General features: G+C 41.7%; 1 long non-coding RNA gene across 1 annotated transcript in view; it reads right to left on the bottom strand.

Annotated features, from left to right (window-relative positions):
• Window positions 1–16,694, bottom strand: part of LOC121849236 — a 44,927-nt gene extending 28,233 nt beyond the window's left edge. The window contains exons 1-3 of the long non-coding RNA XR_006085168.1: window positions 16,610–16,694; window positions 10,184–10,269; window positions 1,299–1,353 (exon numbers count right to left, since the gene is read on the bottom strand). This is a non-coding gene — a long non-coding RNA (uncharacterized LOC121849236). The remainder of the gene's footprint in view (window positions 1–1,298; window positions 1,354–10,183; window positions 10,270–16,609) is intronic.
• Window positions 16,695–19,998: the final 3,304 nt, after the last annotated feature.

Below are 19,998 nucleotides of genomic sequence, written 5' to 3'. Positions count from 1 at the left end.
AGGTGAATGAGGAGGTAGACTTGGTCACAGAGAGAGAGGAAATCATTTGTTACTTTGACGAGTGCTGTCTCTGTACTGTGGGCAGGGCAATTGGAGGGTTTCGAGTAGGGAGTGGAGGGAGAGGTGTGAGCGAAGTTGATTTGCAATGACATTTGCCAATAAATATGGCCAAGAAGAGCAGGTTTGAGATAGGTCTGACGTTCATGAGGTTGGAGGGATCAGCAGGTAGTGAGCTTCATCTGGGTGATGGTGGGAGAAAGAAAAAAGGAGAGATGGGAGCAAAGGAGTGTAGAGTGTGAGCTGTAGTAGGAGGAGCGGGTGGTGAAGGAGGCATGGGTGGGGGGCAACATGGGGTGGGTGGGGAGGGAACATGGATTGGGTGGGGGGGAGGAAAAAGAGGACACGGATAAGGAGTCGGCTAGGCGAATGTTGTCTGTCTTGGAGATAAAAAAGAATCCAGGACCTCTTCACACTTGGTATCTGAAGTGAGGATCGAAGCTGCTTGAGAGGGGACATTGAAGAGGTGGTGGGTAGGGGAGAAGAGGATTGTTCTGTTCCGAGCTTCCTTATGTTTGCAGAGGGAAATTTCAGGACAAACACTTGTATTTCAAGTTACCACATGTTACAAGAGTGGTTAAAGCAGGATATTCCACTTTTTCAAGAAATAGCTTGATATTATCATGGAAAGATGAAAGAGTATTTATGAAGTTTCAAAGGGTGCTCCCACCCTTTGAAACTTCATCCCACAGTCCCTTCGCCTTGCTCCCTCCCTTGCCCCCTTCAAGATATGTCCAAGACCCTCCTCTTCGACTGCACCTTCGGTCACTCTCCTACCCCAACCCTCCCCGCCCTCCAGCCCTCCTGAATCTAAACCCCCGCTCGAGTACAGTCCATGACTGTCCAACACTTTGGGACATCCTCCCTGCGTGAAAGGCTCTATACAAATTTGTTGTTATCTAAACTCGCTTGTGATCTTGTAAAAATGAACGTTGTTTACAGTCCTATAGATTTACTTGCTTAAGCAGTTCTTTCACCCCATGAATACTGAACACTGGCAAATTGCAGTTGGAAATTGCTCAGCTTTCTCTGAGGACGAGGAAAAGAATCACCGAATAAATGTAGATTTCATTTTTTCCCTTCAAATACCTCTACCCCTCCAAGTCCAATTATTAGGACAGACAGAAAAATCCATTACCAATTATTCCTTAGATTACTGTGAGATGCTTGCTTCAGGTCACAAATTGGTTTGGCTACTGCAGAGTTGACTAGATTTGAGGCCTCAAGCATAAGCTGCTTACCTGGTAAAATTATATTTCAGGGTTATGGATTTCATGCTTCGTCACTAGATAATGGCTGAAACATAATTTTTAAACAAACAAAATTGAAGTTAGAGGACATTCTTTAACAATTTCTTTAAAAAAAGTTTCACTTTTATCAAAATCTTGACTGTACTTAACAGCAATCAGACAGAGGAAAACATTTTCTGGAATTAAGACAGATATTCTGCCCGAATGCATCATTTTACCTTAAATGCAAAACAATTGTAAATTCTGATAAATTATTGATAGCCATCACATTGAATAGTTTTAACCTCACAAATTTAGCTCCATTTTATTTCTGAGGGTTTCAAAAATAGAGAAGGAAGCAAGAAGGATTAAGAAGCTTTAGGAGGGCTTAATGCTCAATCATTAATAATGGAATGGGAGGAGTGTAAAGTGTAGAATCAGAAGAGAACAAGGTACTTGTTTTGCCCACAAAATATAGTCAATTTACTTTACAGTATATTCTGTGAAGCACTTTGAGATGTCTGGAAGACATAAGCTGCTATTTCAAATGCAAGGATTATTTATTATTATTAGCAGGGGAATTAGACTGAAAGATTCCAAAGAAAAAGGATGAGACAGTGTAGAGATTTAAAGGTTTTTTAAAAAAAGGATTTTGAAGTTAATTTGGGGGAATCCCAAAGTCTTAGTACATCTCTGGCACCTGGTTTTCAATCACACTGGACTGACAGGTTGGAAGTCTCCTCCTTTTGCAGATTAGAAAAGTTTTAAGGATCTTGAAACTGTCTTATTCCAGTTCTTGTCATTTACATTTAAATTACATTTGTATAGTGCCTTTCACGTCGGGAGGATGTCCTGAGGTCCTGAACAGTCAGAGATTTAGACCCAAGCTGGGGGCCGTGGAGAGCCTTGAAGGCGAGGATGAGGATTTTGAACTCTATCCTCTGGCGATGGAGAGCCAGTGGAGCTAGGTGGGTTGATGGGATAATGGAGCCTGGTGCGGGAGAGGACATGAGCTGCAGAGCTTTGGATGAGCTGCAGAGCTTTGGATGATCTGCAGCTTGTGGAGGGAAGAGTTGGGAAGGCCGATAAGCAGGGAGTTGGAGCAGGGTGTAGTTGAGCCTAGATGTGATGAATGTGTGGATGAGGGTTTGGGCGTTCTGAGGGGTAAGGCGGTGGCGGAACCGGGCGATGAGGTGGGGGAAGGCAGACGGGTCATGGCATGGATGTGGGGTAGAAAGAATAGTTGAGAGACAAACAAGGTTCCGAACTGGCTCAGTGAGGTACATCCTTGGATGGTAATGCTGTCAGTACCTGAGGTGTGGAGGCTTTGACGGGAGCTAATCGGGAAGGCCTCGTTCTTGTTGGCGTTCAACTGTACAAAGTTAGCTCTCATTCAGGACTTGATGTCTGACAGACATTCTGTCAGGACAGCAGTGGTCCTACTGTCAAGGGTGGAGGCAGAGAGATAGAGTTGGGTGTCATCCCCATACATGTGGAAGTTGACCCCATGTTTGCAGATGATGTCACCAAGAGGGAGCATCTAGATATTGAAGAGGAGGGGACCAAGGACAGAGCCCTGAGGAACGCCACAAGACGGCGCTGGAGAGCAATAGCTGTTTGTGGAGATGAAGTGGAGACGGTATGAGAGGTAAGATCTGAACCACTCAAGGACAGAACCATGAAGGTTGAGGAGAGAGAGGCAGTGGAGGAGGATAGAGTGGTGAACGGTATCGAAGGCAGCAGAGAGGTCAAGGAGGAGGAGGAGGTAGAGGGAGCCCTGGTCACAGATGTACAAAATATCATTTGTCACTTTGACCAAAGTTGTTTCTGGTCTGTGGGCTGCACAGAAGTCTACAGCATAAATATCCCAGGATTCGCAATTGGCAATCGCAAGGATTTGCAATTCAATGGCCACATCGATGATTGATATGACAGGTGAAAAATTGAAACTGTGCTATTTTGTATTTGAAGTTAACTCATGCAACACTGTAGAATGAGAAACACCTGTACTGACCAGGTAGTAATAATCCCAGCTGATTTAAGGTCTTTACCATTTCCTTATTTAAAGTTATACATTGAAACTTTCATTAGTGATTTGTTGATTTGAGGAAAGCAAGTAGAGTGTTTGGAGACGTGTTTCTTGTGATTTGTCTAGGGACGTGTTCCAGAACTCCATTTGCATAACAATACACAAAGAGTAGTGATCTTTTGTAAAATACTGGATAGATGCAGCTAAAAAGTAATGAACAGTTCTTCATTTACAACACATAACAGCTGCTGAGCTAGGCCAATCAAAATATCAATCAACGACTGCAAAAGCCTAAAAGTTAACCAAAAGATAAATTAATCATTTTCCCATCAGAGTAAAACTGCTGATTTGGAGGAAGATTTAAGAATAATTAGAATAATTATACACAATTGATTTGCCTTTCTACCCAATCATTTTCAAAATCAAAGTTTGAAAAAGTAACAACTCAGATTCCTTTTGCCTCTGAACCCAAATTGTCTGTCACTGTTTATTTTCCAGCTTCTGCAGAACTTCATATCACCAGGGTAATAAACAACAAACCTGCTTTGTTGCAGAGAGGTAATGAGGCCAAGCAAGAGAAAGGTAAGATATACTCCATTTCAACAACTCCATCATTCAAGTGTTTTCAGCATTCCATGAAAATATTCAGTAATTATAATCAATAAAAATCTCCAATTTTATTTTAAGATTATTTGGAATGGAGCTTATTAAGTCTCTCTGATGTGAATAACTTTTGAAAGTGCTGTAGGTTTGCCATTTATTCTTTATTAATCTATTTTGCAATTCAGATTTGATTCACATGAGGAAGGAAGCCCACACATTGATTTTCCTTTTTGATGGATATGTCAAAAGTCATGCAACAATCAATGTCTCTTCTTTCTGGGTTGTATGAATAGAGTTTATTCATTTTTTAAAATAAATATTTCATCAAAAATCGTGTCGTTGCCATTCCAAAGAGTTAGTATCACAAATTTTAGAAGATTCTTATTTATTTTCCTCTGAAGATTTTTATTGTATATTTATATACTTGATGACCAAGAATTCCTGCTTCCCTGAGATTTCCTTTCATCCAGGAGAAGCTGTTTCACAATCTTTTCTAGCCAATGCCAGGCCTACACCTTTCACCAAGGTTTCTCAGTGAAAAGAAATCACACCCTGGTCAAAAATTGTCCCATTGGATAGGATTATGATTTTGACAGATAATATGAGAAGCAAGGCAGAAAATCAGTTTGTTGTGTCCTTGAGTTATATGATGAAATCCAAACAAATGGAAACAGTGTTGGAATATGCTCTATTGCATTCAAAATGCTTCATTAATAAGTCAATTTAACAAAACATTCAGTATCTATCACATTCTTTGTACTCAGATGTGGTAGAAGTAGACCCCAAACACCATTTTCAGTATGACTTCCATAGCAGTAGGCTTCCACTCTCAGTTGCGGTGAAGAAAGATCCATATTACTCTGGCCTAAGAATGTACTTCTGTTCCATACTTTTTTTTTAAAAAAGCACATTTTAATGCATCCAAGGAATATTTACCACACCAGGGATTTTTGAATAGTGAGATTTCTTTGTGTTTACAACAAATTATAGAATCCACCACACAGAACGAGGCCATTCAGCCTTATGCCTGTACTGTCTCTTTGAAAGAGCTATCCAATTAGTCCACTCCCCTGCTCTTTCCCCATAGCCTTGTAATAATTTTCTTTTCAAGTGAATATCCAATCCTCTTTTGAAAGTTATTATTGAACGTGTTTCCACCATTCTTTCAAGCAATGCATTCCATATTGTAACAACTCACTGTGTTAAAAAAAATCTGCTCATCTGCCCTATGGTTCTTTTGCCTTTTGATATTCTTATTAATTGCTAGCATAAGGGTGCAGAATTAACATACTAACAATGGGTCAAAATGGATGAGAGGTCATGGAACATATGGAGTCAGTACAAAGAAAGATGGTTGAAGGAAACATGATTGGATATGTTAATAACGGATTGTAAATGACTGATAAGAGATCGGAGGAAGGTACAGAGGAAGTGGGATGAGAGTATAAAGATAGGGAGAACAAAGGAGAAAAAGAAGAAGGGAAAGATTGGAGGAGCACGAGGGAAGACTTGATGGAAGATCAAAAAGCTTGAATACCCAGACAAGACAGATTGGAATCTCGACTGCTGAACGTCTCGACCCGCGGTAGTATTGCTTTGTTGTAATCCCTCTATGGTGTAACTTTATGGAACTAGTAAAGTTTGGCTTAACAGATTTTGCCTAAACGGAATGCTGGGTGACCTTTCTTGATATCCAATATTTGGCGCCCAAACAGGGACCCAGCAAAATAAATCTGTTAAGCCAATCCGGTAACCTTCAGAAGGACTTGACGGCGTGACTCGCGAGTGTGGAACGGTGCGGTTATACCGTCAGAAGGAATTGACAATATTAATCGAGCATCAAGCGTCGACTCATTAGTATTGGAACAGAATTCAAAAACCACTGGGAGTGGAACCAATTGGTAGATAGGATTACAAGCGAAGCTACAATGGAGACGTACGGGTGGCATGAGAAGTTCCAGAGAGGGTTGAACAAGAAGCTACGCGGCCCAATACAGGAGGTATATTGGCAAGTGGAAAGATAGCTGGAGGCAGGGTTGATCGGTATAGTTAACTGTATTCAGGAAGAAGGCACAAAGCGAAGGTTGAGTGATAAGGCTAAAAGAACAGTGCTGAAAATCGTGTTATGGAAACAGGGAGGTGATGTCGGGAAGCTGCAGCAGCAGTTATCTAAGTCGTTAGAGGCGCACACTGAGTTTAAAAAAGGAAAGTTATCAGGCTCAGGAGGAGCAACAGGTGGTGATTGATAAGTTAAGTGCGCGGAATCAAGACCTGGAAGTAATGCGTAGCAGCCTACAGCTGGGAGCTCACCAGACAGGGGCTTTACAGAAGAATAACAACCGTTTAAACCAAGAAGTCAAAATAGCGCAGTTGAAAATACAGGAGCTGCAACAACGATGTGTGGACTTGCAGGCGGCAAACAGTCCTCTTTTATGAATCCAAGCTCCTTGGGATGCAGAAGAGAGGCTTCCTCTGGCCCATTTGCAGATCCCAGGATTAAGCAGTGTGGTAGATTTCTGGCAAACATGGGAAGTAGCTGCAGGGAGGGAGAGCTCCAGCCTACAGTGAACCATCACGTAACACCTTGGAGGTGGAAGCAGTTGCACAGCAGACACATCTATTTACCAAGGCCCCTCCCATGAGGATCTGGATTAAACAGCTGGATAAGTCTGCCTTGTGACATTGCACTTGGATCTTGAGAACATCAAGGGGCTGACATGTCGCAAGTTGCCCTGTAAATATCCTCCGACCATGCTGAAGAAAGATGTCCATCTGATGAGGAAACTCTGAGGCTTCCAGCGACAGCTGCTACAAGGCGTTACAGGGAGTCTGAACTCATGATCATAAATTCATACATCCAGCCCCTGGAATCAACCTTATTAGCTTATAAAGGTAAGCAGCTGCTGCTTAAGCTCTACACCTCCAACTGATAGAACCATTGCTCAATGCGAAGGCAAGAAGATGGTGGCAATGCTCTCACGCACATCATGTTGTGCTGTCTTGCCCACCAAGAAGCCCACAGGGAGTTTCTTGTACTTGCCATCCACTTAGTGAGGGCTCAAACACATGCTTTTCAGCTGTCAAATGACCAACTAGTGACTATCCTCCTTGAGAGAGGTAAGCTGGGTCTCCATGAAGCTGAACTGACTCCAAGGTGTTATGCTTGGCAGCAGAATATCAGAATTGAGCCCACCTTCTGTGGCAGTACTGATGGTCCAGTTCCTGAGCCAGTGCTCTAGGGCACTGCTGATGAGTAGTCAGGCTAAATCATCAGCAGGACTTGGAAGGGCAGACCAATCACGGAAGGAGGGATGGTTTCCAATCGGCTCCCATTAACCAAAAAACCCTAACTGGTTGGGTGGTCCTTGGTTGACAAGTTGTGGGAAAGCTTATCTGGGGGCCCCAAACTTTGGCTCTTACCAACCTCGCCTAATACTTTCTGGAATTAGAAAAGCAAGATTTGTTCCTCCGGAGAGAAAGTGCACTTTCAATTTCCATAATCACCTCTGGAATCTCCATGTGTAAATGGAATGCATAAAACTCTGGTTTGGATACTCTAAGCATGGTGGTAGGTTTCCACATGTGTTAGACACCTGGTTGACCAAGAAAATGGCCTTCACGTTTGACGTATTGTGTTTCAATTGTAAACTGAAAAGTGAATGCAATGTGCCTGGTTCGTGAATATTATATTTTATACACATTTACCAAATGAGTTATCACAACTTTTACTCGCTAAATGTCCCTTGATTTGGTGACAATCATTCAATGAGGCTTCATTAAACATTATTGCTTGGAAGCAACCAAATCATCACTGGCTGCCACAGTGACAGGAAAAAAAAAGTAAAATTAACCAACCTACCTCTAACTCCACGAAGTACACAATACAATAACAGTATGGGATTCAGTTCTGAGCAATCCTATTCCTGTAGTTCAGGTGAAGGTTAACTCACTTGAATACAACAACAACTTGCATTTAAATAGCGAGTGCTTGATGGTGGCGGAGTCTGACAATGAGCCAGGGATAGAGGGAGGGGACAGGTGATTGTAAACATGATCAAAAAATGAGCGAGACTATTTCCCCTGGTAGGAGAATCTAGAACTAGGGGTCACATTCTTAAGATTAAGGGACAGCCCTTTTGAACAGAGTTGAGGAAACACTTCTTCACTCAGAGGGTAGTGAATTTATTGAATTCTCTATCCCAGAAGGCTGTAGATGCTCAGTCCTTGAACATATTCAAGACTGAGATTGATAGGTTTCTGAAGGATAGAGGGATTAAGTGATATGGGTATAAGGTTGGCAGATGGAGTTAGGTTAGAATATCAGCCATGATCTTATTTTGAATGGCGGGAAAGGCTCGAGGGGCCGAATGGCCTACTCTTGCTCCTAATTCCTATGTCCCCATGTTCCTAAAAAGGAAGGTGTTTAGGTGAGATTTGAAGGTAGGGAAAGAGGGAGAGAGTTCCAAAGTTTTGGAGGCAGTTGTTGAAGGCACGACCATTGATGGTGGAGCGGAGGGGACAAGGGACAAACAGGAGGCTGCAGCCAGCCTTGGGGAGACAGCAGGTGGTGGACTGGGGGATAAGCAGTCGGATAGGTAGGGAGGTGCGAGGACATGAAGGGATTTGAAAACAAGAGAGAGTTCTTGAAATCGATCAGTTCCGTAATTGGGAGCCAATGGAGTCTGGCAAGGGGAATGTCTGAATGTGATTATTACCTGGGAATATCTTCCCAGTTGTTCTCTGTTTAAACATTCCCAGGTAGTGTCAGATTTAACAAAACATTCAAGTGTTCAATGGACAGTTGCCATTTTGATTAGCATTGCATTGATCAAATCTATACGGTCAATATCGCACAGACTATCAATACAATGAAAAAAACTTGGTGCCACGTGTATAGTCAAACACTAGATGGCACTGGATATTAAATAATTCTGAAACAAGATGTGTTAAAGACACAATACCCACAATTCAAATGTTTTGCTCCTTAAAATCTGACTGGATTCATAAGTCATTATACAAAATGGCTCCAAATGCATCAAACTTTCTCATTTCATTGTAAAGGTAGAATAGTTTTGGCTTAAAAGAACCAATGCATATTGTGCACGTTCATCTGCTGATACAATAAAATGATACAATAAATTCGGGTGAATTGTTGATTGAAGATTTTGAGACAGCGTATGATTGTGGGTCATGTGTAATCTGGACTCATTACACAGTTACACAGAACAGAAAGTTGAAACTGATTCAGTGAACAAGAGCAAATGGCACTCTTCGTACATACTCAGGTCAGGTGGCAATTTGCAAATTTTGAATATCCCCAAACAATCAGAATTATGAATACAGGCAATAATATTATTTGAGTAAATGTTGAGATATTTTGACATTAATGTGTAGTAAATCTGTTTGTTTAAAGGTAAAAACCTACTATAAATATGAGCAAAGCATATACATAGTTAAAATGTATATTGTGAAGCACTCAATATTGTAATTATGCGTTCTCAGACCAGTAAGCGTGGTTAATGTACTGTCTCTGCTTTTTTATTAGCATTGTATGCGTTCTTAAAGCATTAAAAGTATGAAGTATCAAAGAAGTATTCAAATATTCAAGATACTTTTCATACTGCTAAGTGTAGGTGACTTTGATGATGTGTCCTTATAATGGGACATAAATATCTCAATTTGTGTCTGGTGAGTGTAGTCAGTACTCAGAGGCATATGTTCTTGCACCTGTGTTTATGCACACATCATAGAACATTTGCTCAGTCTGCATAGATATTTCAAAGCTTGTCACGATCATACCACCCTGGTGAAAGGTGTTGCCTAAAGGTCAAAAGCACATATATTGTATTGATGAAATGCTAAAATACTGTGTCTAGTAAATCATTTGAGCTTATTTAGAGCCCAAGCAACTGACACAACTACCAGGCATGGATTTTCATTGATATAAATGGATTCTCATGTCACTGAAACAAGATCATTCTGTCCAAAGTGTTCAAAAATAACTGTAATTATCATAAGATCAAACAGATTCTGATCCAGAATTTGCCCAATTGATGTCAACGTTTCACAACAGAAACCCTATTGTATCTTAAATTAGTTCACTGATCTTAGATCAACCACCCTTCCATCCAACAGGTCAGATTGGATTTTTACTATAATCACTATATTGTGCTTATTTTATTGCGTTTGAATTATTAATTCTTTTGAGAAGGCTAAGTAGATAGACAAGTGTGGAAAACAAAAATGCCATATTGTTTTAACGAACCTTCTTTCTCCGGTTGGGGTTAAGGTTAAACACTCTCGCTTCTGAGGCAGGTGCCATCTTTCAGATGATACGTCATAATCGAGGCCCTTTTAAGATAGACGTTAAAGATCTTGTGCATTATTCGAAAAGAGGAGGGAGTATCTTCTGATATCCTGGCAAACAATCCTCCAAATAAAATTCATCATTCACTTCATGTGGGAAGTGAATTTGTGGGACATGCTGTGCGCCACTGGCTGTCTCATTCACCCACAAAACATATAGTCACTACATTTTACACTTATATGCTGTGAAGTGTTTTGGGACTTTCTCATGACGTGAAAGGCATTATACCAAATATAAGGATTATTAAAGGACACTATCAGGGCCAAGTGCAAAGAACTTTCGAATTCGTGAATTCTTGGTTTTAAAGCTGAGTAAAAAGGAAAAAGTGTTACAATGTTGGGGACTGACAGCTCTCATATTTAACAGATTCATCTTCAACTTTTATTTTAAAGATTTATTGTTTCTATCTGAATTTTTTTTTCCTTTTGATCATTTTGATATGTTGATGTTTGTGCCAGAGATGTGGAAAAGGTTGTTGCTGAGGGCTAATGACAATTGGTTTACCTCCAAAATGAATTAAACCTATTTGCATAATTTGTCATAATAACAAGATGTGCCAAGGTAAACTGATGCACTTTAGCAAAATCTCTAGTATTGAAGACATTCGATAAGAGGAGATATTTAGATATTCTCTAAACTGAGCGGCTTTCAACAGATGACCAGATAGATGTTCATCTGATTAGAAGTGTTCATTGGCATCCTTGCATAAACAACAACAATTTGCATATATAAACCAATAATGTAGGGATCTGTTACTTTTTCAGCTGGTGAGCTGTAACGAGGCAACATGACTTCACCTTTTCAACTGCTGTAAAGAATTTGCTGAGAGGAATTTGTGAAATCTGCCAGAGGATATGTGAAACCTGCCAGAGTCCATCTGTATAAAAGCTAATCTGCAACAACAGGATGGCTGTTGAGCCTGCCATAAATGTATATCACATACGTAAAAATAGAAAGGGAGGAGGTACTTAAAAGATTAGCAGCGCTCAAAGTAGGAAAGTCTCCCGGTCCAGATGGGATACATCTTAGGTTGCTGAGGGAAGTTAGGGTGGAAATATCGGACGCTCTGGCCACAATCTTTCAATCCTCGTTGGATATGGGAGTAGTGCCTGAGGACTAGAAGGTTGCAAATGTTACAACCGTGTTCAAAAAAGGGGAGAGGGATAAACTTGGTAACTACAGGACAGTCAGCCTAACATTGATGGTGGGGAAATCTCTGGAGACCATAATCCGGGATAAAATAAATTTTCACTTAGAAAAATATAAGTTAGTTAATGATAGTCAACAAGGATTTGTTAAAGGCAAATCGTGCGTGACAAACTTAATTTAGTTTTTGATGATATAATGGAAAGGATTGATGAAGTTAGTGCAGTTGATGTAGTGTATATGAACTTTGAGAAGGCATTTGATAAGATGCCACTTAATAGACTAGTTAGCAAAATTGAAACCCATGGGATAAAAGGGATAGTGGCAGCATGGAATGAAATTGGCTGGGAGACAGAAAGCAGAGGCTAGTAGTGAGTGGTTGTGTTTCAGACTGGTGGGATGTAGACAGTGATGTCCCTCAGGGGTCGGTATTAAGTCCACTGCTCTTTTTGATAAACATAAATGACTTGGGCTTGGGTATAGAGAGCAAAATTTTAAAGTTTGCAGATGACACAAAACTTGGAAACGTAGTAAACAGTGAGGAGGATGGTAGCAGACTGCAGGAGGACATAGACAGACTGGTGAAATGGACAGACACATGGTCGATGAAGTTTAATGCAGAGAAGTGTGAGGTGATGCATTTGGGGAGGAAGAATGAACAGAGGCAATATACAATAAATGGTACGTACAGGAGCAGAGAGACCTGGGGGTTCACATTCACAGGTCTGTGAAGGTGGCAGGACAGGTTGATAGAGCTGTTAAAAAAGCACATGAGATGCATAGCTTTATAAATAGAGGCATAGAGTACAACAGCAAGAAGATTCTGCTCAACCTTTATAAATCACTGGTTAGTCCAAATCTGGGCATCACACTTTAGGAAGGATATCAACTCCTTGAAGAGGGTGCAGAAGAGATTTACCAGAATGGTACCAGGGATGAGGTATTTTAGCTATGTGGAGAGATTAGAGAACCTGGAATTGTTCTCCTTAGAGCAGAGAAGGTTAAGGGGAGATTTAACAGAGATGTTCAAAATGATGTGGCATTTTGATAAGAGTAGGTAGGGAGAAACTGTTTCCACTGGCTGGTGAGTCAGGAACCAGGGCACCTAGATTTAAGATAATTGGCAAAAGAACCAGAGGGGAGATGAGGAGAAATTGTTTTACACAGAGAGTTGTTACGGTGTGGAATGCACTGCCTGAAAGGGTGGTGGAAACAGATTATATAACAACTTTCAAAAGGGAATTAGATAGGTAATTGAGTAAAAATTTGCAAGGATATGGGTAAAGAGCGGAGGAGTGGGATTGATTGGGTAACTCTTCGAAAGAGCTGGCGCAAGCATGATGGGCTGAATGGCCTCGTTCTGTGATGTAATATTCTATGATAGGATGCCTGCTGCATAGTGTGCAAGGCATACACACAGATTATACCTAAGAATTGCACTTCATAACCTTCAATTAATGACCACTTGTTCATGGTAGCAGTTAAAAAAAATTCCATCCTAAAAACACGTGCACATTGCGGGAACCGGCATTCCAGCAAAAACAGTTATGGGATGCATGTGCACATTCATGGATCCCAAAACAAATCTGAAATTTTCAATTTTAAAAATTAAATTCAGGTGAAAATTGTTTTTACCAACTGACTTTCACTGGAAAAAAATGAAAATTGGTCAAAAAATGTCCTTAATGGTCCTTACTCCTGGAGTCCTGTAGCTCAGTGGTTAGAGCACTCGCTTTGCAAGCGAGAGACCCGAGTTCAATTCCAGACAGGGCGAAACCTTGGGCAAGTTTCCTTACTCCACACGCCTAACAATAATCCCTCCAAAAAAACAAAAACAATAATAAATTGGTCATCTTCAATCTATGACTGTTTGTGGGACATTGCTATGCGCAATTGGCTGCCGCGTTTGCCCACAAATATACAGTCAATTCACTTTACAGTATATTCTGTGAAGCACTTTGGGATGTCTAGAAGACGTGAAAAGCGCTATATGAAATGCAAGGATTATTATTATTGTTATTACTCCAAGATCATGTGCTTGACAATGGAATATTAGAATCAAATCAATCCTTGTTGGGGTTCTCAGTAGACTGGTTCCTGAGCGAGATGGATTCACACTATTCAAAGGCGCTGTTGGTGACAGATAAGTCATCTGGATCATTGGCAGGACTTGGAGGGCATACCAATCATGGGGGCAGTGAGTTTTCCCACTCAGCTCCTGTTAACCATCCAAGCCAAAGTCTTAATGGATAGGTGTTCTGAGTTGGATGAGCAGGAGAAAGCCTGCCAGACAATATTTCTAATGGCAACTTCTAACTAGTTGAACTCCAGCAATTCCTCAATGCACACTCTGGGGTACCTCAGCCTTTCTTCTTGCCAACCTGCACCTAATACTTTCCTAAATCAGGCAAGAAGCATAAGTTCCACCTAGAAGTGAGTCTACACACCATTCTAGACAAGTATAATACAATGCAACTTATATCTATATGGTGCCTTTGATACCGGGGAATAATTCAAAGTTTTTTACACAACTGGCTGGGGGGCAGGGATTGACTGGGGGGAGGCTTACTGTGGAGGGAGAGGCGTTCAAAATGTCACATAGCAGGGGCATGGGGAAGGACTAGGAGTGGTGTGGGAATAGGATTAAGGGAGCAGGTGTTGAGTTTCAAGTGTTTCAGGAGAAGCAGAGTTCCTGGGTTTGATTCCCAGGCAGGGTGAAACGTTAGGCAAATTTCCTTACTCCACACACCTCTGTTTACCTAACAGTAAGTTGTTAGTTGATTGGCGGATTGCTTTTCCAGAATTAAAGAGTAATTTATTGTAAATTTTGTTTCAATTTGAGTCAAGAATGGTTAGTTTTATACCATGAATCTGCACTCAGTAAGAACTTGGTTGAGGCAAGCAAAATGTATTTCATGTAGGGCCCTTGCACCCAGTGAGAGACTTGGCTCCCATCAATCAGGTCTTGATTCATACCTAGGTCAAGAGATGAAAATAGATTTGTGTTGACACTCAGTGTTGATGATCTCACATGTTAATGACATTTTTCTTGACAGTCATATCTATAACAAGATTAATCAGAGGGAGATACTATCTTAGATGGCCCAATTAAGTTCATCTATATCAATAAAGACGAAGTGTCTGTTTGTGTGTCAGTGTATCCAACAGTCACACAATAACTAATTGACGTAGAGACATGATTTATAGCTCAACGGAAAGGTCTTGCACCTGGCAGTGTCATGAGCCGATTTGTTTGGGGGGGGGGAATCTCCTATCGTTGATGAGCTATATTAAAAAAATCTTTAATTAAGCCCCAAAATATTAGGTATGCATCATATTCTGCAACTATGTAGCGACAGAGGAAAGCACACACTGTTCAGAGAGATACATCTATATTCTGTAACAAATGTATGCTACTTTTTTCTGGTAGTCATAAGAGCTAGAGTCCTCCCACATGGGACAGACACAGAGAGAGTCTGTGAGAGAGAGACTGAAATAGTGAGAGAGACTGAGAGAAACAGAGAGACTGGGAGAGAGAGAGAGAGAGACAGTGTGAGAGAATATATCATAAAGTGTAGTGACTGTGTGTTTTGTGGGAGAGACAGAGAAAGAAGCAGACTGAGAGAGAGTGAGAGAGACTGTGAGAGAAAATATATTAAAGGAGTTCTCCCACTGAGTCCTCCCAAAAGGAGTTCTCTCAAAAGGAGTCCTCCCAGCTGAGTATAAAGTGAAAACAAAATGTTTGTCTGTGTGTCAATCTACATTCCTTATTGGATCCTTTGGTTACAAGCGAAGCTACAACAGGTACAACTAGTCTATACTAATAAAGACAAAATGTTTTTGTGTGTGTGTCTGTGTGTCCGCCAAAAACGCAATTAACCGATTGATATAGAGACATGATTAAACCTCATTGGAAAGGTCTTGCATGGGGGAAGAGTCATGGCCATATTTTTTTGGGGGGAATCTCCTATCATTGATGAGCTATATTCAAAAATATATTTTAAAATGCTTTAATTAAGCCCCCCCAAAAAAGGTTTGCATGGTAGGCTGCAACAAAGTAGCAACAGAGGTCACACACCCTTCTAGAGAGGTACATTTATACTAATAAAGGCAAAAATATCTGTCTATGTGTCAGAAGTCCTCCCACTGAGTCCTCCCAAAAGGATATATGTGCAAATATGTGAACAAGGTATGCGAATGAGTTCAATAGCACATTTTCTTAATCTTAAGAGATAAAGATGCCTAAGAAGTGAAGATAAAGCCTTTCACAGACAAATAAAAATGTCAGCCGAAAGAGAGAAGGTCGATTAAATGAAACTGGTTGCAAGCGTGGCTCCAACGCGTACAGCTAGTGTATGAATCCAAAATGTATTGCAACAAATAGATTTAATCAGTTTCTCCTCTGAGTTTCCACATATTTGAAATGGTGAAATCTCATACCTTTATAATTCATATAAATTCAGTTTGAATTTGATCAAATGTCAATTTGGCATCTAAATTTTCATTTAATTTTCTGGTGCACTGGCTGGATGCACATCAACCGTTATTTATTAAAATTTATCAAAATCCAGTGAAAAATATTACAGTATTTTGGTTTAGGATATTTTAGACCTCTCAAGCTTCCTTAGTTAAGAGCAGAATTTTGATATCAATGAAGTGTATATTTAACTATTATTCCTCATAAAATATTCTCAGTGGGTGCATGATAAGTTTTACAGGAAGATTTAATGGGCTGCAAATTAGAGGCATTTGAACTTCATTTTTTTAAATGCTTTGCTTGAGAAGAGACATCTTAATGGGTGTCACAGGATTTTACTGTGAATTTGTAGTGATTGCATTTGCAGGTAAATATGGCAGCAATTTGTGCATAATGGTTGGGACCTTGGGGGGAGTATTTGCAGAAATCTCCTTTCTCTTTTTGAATAGTAATAATAATAATCCTTGCATTTGATATAGTGCCTGATCATGTCTTTAAGACTTGTCAAAGCGCTTCACAGAATATACTGTAAAGTAAATTGACTGTATATTTTGTGGGCGAAACACGGCAGCCAATTGCAAACAGCAGTATCCCACAACCATTCGTCAGTATCCCACAAACATTCGTGGATTGAGTGACCAAATTATTATGATCAGGTTGCTAGTTAACTTCAGTGGTCTAGATATTTGCACATATCTTACCTTGGCCCCATATTCTTTTGTTCTAGTCTGCATTTTGTTTCTTTAATTCGGCTTCCAATCTCAGTCTAATTCAGTCCAAGGTCGGTTCACTACTGACACCATGTAATAAGTCAAACCAAATCAAGGTTGTGTTGGAAGATTTTTAATTTATTAACCTAAACTGTCAATAATTGTCCTTTTGTACTTCCTGCCCTTCTTCTTATTGGTCCTTTTGTTAATTGTCAATTTACTCTTAAAGGAGTATCCAATACTAACCACCAAACAACAGGACTCCATTGATATATTTCCATTCTTATTTTGTAGAAACTGAAGAGCCATTTTCTGGTGTTTTATTGTCAGTCTGGATTAGTCTGAGCTGATCTTTTGCACCCATTTAAACGGCATATGCAACAGAATAAATTTGGAAGGAATGAAGTGGGTGCAAATGAAATTGATGGTGACCAAAAACAGGGCTATTGAGGTAATTCAATTGAGATAATCGTAAAAGTTGTGTTAGCCAATCTTACCAGATTCTGATCTGAACGTTGGAAAAAGCAGAACACAGATCCCAAAAGCAAAAACTAGTTACTGCTCTATGCAACATTAAAGAAATGCATTAAACAATGAACACTGAAAGTTAATTTTAATTAAAGAGAATGTTAAACACTTAAACTTTGCTTCTTTTATCCCTTTTATACTTCCATTCTGTCCTACTTTCCTTTTCTCTATTTGTCTCTTTTAAAAAAATCTTTGATCATGTTTGACATAAATAGGGTTGAGGTTCCAGACAAAATCAAGGAGCTGAAACTAACAAATTGCCCAGAATGGAAAAACTGTATCCCAGGATTCTTAGGGAATTGAGGCAGAAGATTTGTACAGCACTGACAGATATTGTGAGAGTTAATCATCACTAGTGAAGTTGTAACACGCTGGAAGCAAGCAAAAAGGTGACAGAATTATAGTTAGCAACTATAAACCCTGATCCAAAACTCTGCCACCTGTACTAAACTCTGTACTCCCATTACACCAGTTCTAGCCAGGTTCCACTAGCTATCGACGAATGGATTGATTTCAAGATCCTCACACTTGTTTTCAAATCCTTCATGCCCTGGCACCTCCTTATTTCTCCGACTTGCTTACTCCCCAACCACCGCTCGAATGGCTCCGCCCTCCTGTATGTCCCTCGTGCCCTCCGGCTGAAAGTGCACTTTCAGCCACTTTGCCCCGAAACGTTGGAACACTCTGACTCTATCCCTCTGCATTGCTCCTTCATTCCCCATCTTCAGATCATGCCTGAAGACCTTCTTCTTTGACCGTGCCTACACTTTGAACCCCTTCAGTCAGGTTTCCGTGCTGCCCATAGCACAGAAACTGCCCTGGTCAAGGTCACCAATGATATCCTGACCATCTGTGACCAGGGCTCCCTCTGCCTCCTCGTCCTCCTCGACCTATCGGCAGCATTCAATATGGTCGACCACGCTATCCTACTCCACCGCTTGTCCTCCCACCTCAACCTTCAAGGCACTGTCCTTGAGTGGTTTAGGTCGTACCTTTCTCACCGTCTTCACTTTGTCTCGACAAATGGCTTCTCCTCCACCCCCCGCACTGTCTCATGTGGTGTCCCTCAGGGCTCTGTCCTCGGTCCCCTCCTCTTCACCCTCTATATGCTCCCCCTTGGTGACATCATCCGCAGACATGGAGTTAACTTCCACATGTATGCGGATGACACCCAACTCTACCTTTCCTCCTCTACTCTCAACTCCACGACCACCGATGTCCTGACAGCCTGCCTGTCCGACATCGAGTCCTGGACGAGAGACAACTTTCTTCAGCTCAACGTGCGAAAAACCGAGGCCCTCCTGATTGGCTCACGTCAGCGCCTCCGCACCTCAGGCGCCGACACCATCAGCATCCAAGGCTGCACTCTCCACCTCTCAAAGCCAGTCAGGAACCTCGGCGTTTTGTTCGACCCTGAGCTGTCCTTTCTCCCTCACATCCGCACCACAACTGGCACCGCCTTCCATCACCTCCGGAACATCGCCAGACTACGGCATTACCTCACCCCTCACGCTGCTGAAACCCTGGCCCACGCCTTTGTCACCTCAAGGCTGGACTATGGGAACTCTCTCCTCGCCGGCCTTCCCGCCACCTCCCTCCACAAGCTGCAGGTCATTCAGAACTCTGCAGCTCGTGTACTGTCCCGCACCAGGCTTCGGGACCACATCACTCCCACCCTCGCTCGCCTCCACTGGCTCCCCATCCCCCAGAGGATTGATTTCAAGATCCTCATCCTCACCTACAAGGCCATTCACGGCCTTGCTCCCTCCTACCTCTCCAACCTACTATCCCCCTACCTACCTGCCCGTACCCTCCGTTCCTCCGGCTCCGGTCTGCTCCACGTCCCCCGCCCCAATCGCCCTACCATCGGTGGTCGGGCCTTCAGCCTCTCAGCCCCTAGGCTCTGGAACTCTATCCCCCAGTGCCTTCGCCTTGCTTCCTCCCTCTCCTCCTTCAAGGCCGGTCTCAAAACCTTTCTCTTTGACCGAGCCTTCAGCTCCCCTCTCGACTCTCTTCCCCCTCCTTGCTCCCTCCCTCCCTTCCCTCCCCTCACCCTGACCATTTCCCCCCTCCTCGCTCCCCCCCTTCCCTCCCCTCACCCTGACCATTTCCCCCCTGCTCGGGTCATGACCCAACTGTGCAGCGCCTTGGGACGTCCTCCTGACGTGAAAGGCGCTTTATAAATGGAATCTTGTTGTTGTTGTTGTTGTACACCCTCTCCCCCCAGCTCGGGGTCGTGTTCTACCACTGTCAAGTACCGTGGGACACTATCCTGTGTGAGGGGCATTATATAAATGCAAGTTGTTGTTGTTGCCTAACCTCAATATTTGGAAAATGATGGAGTCAGTTATCATTAAGGAAATGGGAGATTATTTCTATGAAAACAGTTAATAAATGACAACCAACTTGGGTTCAGAAAGGGAAAATCTTGCCTGATAAATCTCATGGACGTTTTGAGGAAGTGACCAAGGTGCTTAGAAAATATGTTTTGACATTCTCTTTCACAATTTTAGGTCACTGGATATCACAAGACATGGACATAGATTCAGAATTAGCTGAAGGGAAGAAAGCAGAGTTGTTGGTAGGGAAGCTAGGTAAAAAGTGGAGTGCCTCAGAGGCCAGTGCTGAGACGCCTTCCTGTACCTTGAATATAATAATAGATTTCTAGATTCAATGTAAAGTAGTGACATTTGCAGATGACACCAAGTTTGGGGGAACTGTGGAATCATAGGAGGCAACAAAGGTCTGGCACAGAGATCTTGATGGGTATGCACATACGCCAATGAATGGCAAATGCAAATCAATGCAGACAAATGCAACTTACTGTGCATAGGATGTAAGAATCCATGTGT

Source organism: Callorhinchus milii, unplaced genomic scaffold (genome assembly GCF_018977255.1).
Source record: "Callorhinchus milii isolate IMCB2004 unplaced genomic scaffold, IMCB_Cmil_1.0 Scaffold5, whole genome shotgun sequence".
Taxonomy (NCBI): domain Eukaryota; kingdom Metazoa; phylum Chordata; class Chondrichthyes; order Chimaeriformes; family Callorhinchidae; genus Callorhinchus; species Callorhinchus milii.
The sequence above is the reverse complement of the archived record's forward strand: the minus strand, read 5'-3'. Positions and strand labels throughout refer to the sequence as shown.